We start from the raw sequence: 1,491 nt of genomic DNA on the forward strand, positions 1-1,491 counted from the left end.
CCTACCGTATAATGCCTCGAAAGGCGCAGCCTTTATGCTGGTGTGGTAGCTATTATTGTAGGAGAATTCGATCAGGGGTAGATTCTTATCCCAGTTACCACCTAAATCGATCGCACACGCACGAAGCATGTCTTCCAACGTTTGAATGGTACGCTCACTCTGACCGTCCGTCTGTGGATGGTAAGCCGTACTGAAGTTCAAATGCGTGCCCAAAGATTGCTGGAAACTCTTCCAGAAGTGAGATGTGTATCTAGTATCCCTGTCGGAGATAATAGACACAGGTATGCCGTGTAAGGCTACAATCTTATCCACATAAAGTTGGGCTAACATATCGGAGCTATACGTCTCCTTGATGGGTAGAAAATGAGCTGATTTAGTCAGCCTATCAACTATGACCCATATTGTATCGTTTCCTTTCCTAGTTTTGGGTAACTTGGTTATGAAGTCCATAGTTACGCATTCCCACTTCCACTCGGGAAGCTCAGGCTGTTGTAGCAAGCCGGACGGCTTTTGGTGCTCGGCTTTGACTTGAGCACAAGTCAAGCACTTTGCTACGTGGGCGGCCACAGACTTTTTCAAGCCTATCCACCAATAATTTGCCTTTAAATCTTGATACATCTTGTCAGCACCAGGATGGACTGAATATCTGGAACTATGGGCTTCCTGGAGGATAACATCTCGTAGTCCTCCATAGATCGGAACCCATATACGTCCGTTCAGTCTAAGGATTCCATCCTTGCTAAGAGTCAACTGCTCCTCAGTTACTCCTAACTTTTCATTAGGATAATTAGCTTCCAACACAGCCTCTCGCTGTGCAGCTAGAATCCTTTCAATTAAATTGTTCTTGACCTCAATGCTCTTGGCATTGATTCGAATAGGTTTTCCCCTTTCTTTCCTGCTTAAGGCATCAGCGACTACATTCGCTTTGCCGGGATGGTACCTGATCTCGCAATCATAGTCATTCAAGGTTTCCATCCAACGGCGCTGCCTCATGTTCAACTCCTTCTGGTTGAACAGGTGCTGGAGGCTTTTGTGATCAGAATAAATCACAAATTTAATACCATATAGGTAATGCCTCCATAATTTTAGTGCAAATACAACGGCACCCAACTCCAAGTCGTGGGTGGTGTAATTCTTTTCGTGCACCTTTAATTGCCTTGAAGCATAGGCAATCACCTTGCCCTTCTGCATAAGCACACACCCCATGCCCGTGTGTGATGCATCGCAGTAAACTACGAATTCTTCTGTACCTTCAGGTAGTGTCAACACAGGTGCGTTGCTCAGCTTTTGCTTTAGTATTTCGAAGGACTCTTGCTGCTTTGGGCCCCAAATAAACTTTTCTTTCTTCTTGGTTAGGGAAGTCAAGGGCGCAGCAATCCTTGAAAAATTTTCAATAAACCTCCTGTAGTATCCTGCTAACCCCAGGAAACTACGAATTTCGGTAGGCGTCTTTGGCTCTTGCCAGTTCATGACTGCCTCTACCTTAGCGGG

The sequence above is a fragment of the Helianthus annuus genome, chromosome 1, assembly GCF_002127325.2.
Source record: "Helianthus annuus cultivar XRQ/B chromosome 1, HanXRQr2.0-SUNRISE, whole genome shotgun sequence".
Classification (NCBI taxonomy): domain Eukaryota; kingdom Viridiplantae; phylum Streptophyta; class Magnoliopsida; order Asterales; family Asteraceae; genus Helianthus; species Helianthus annuus.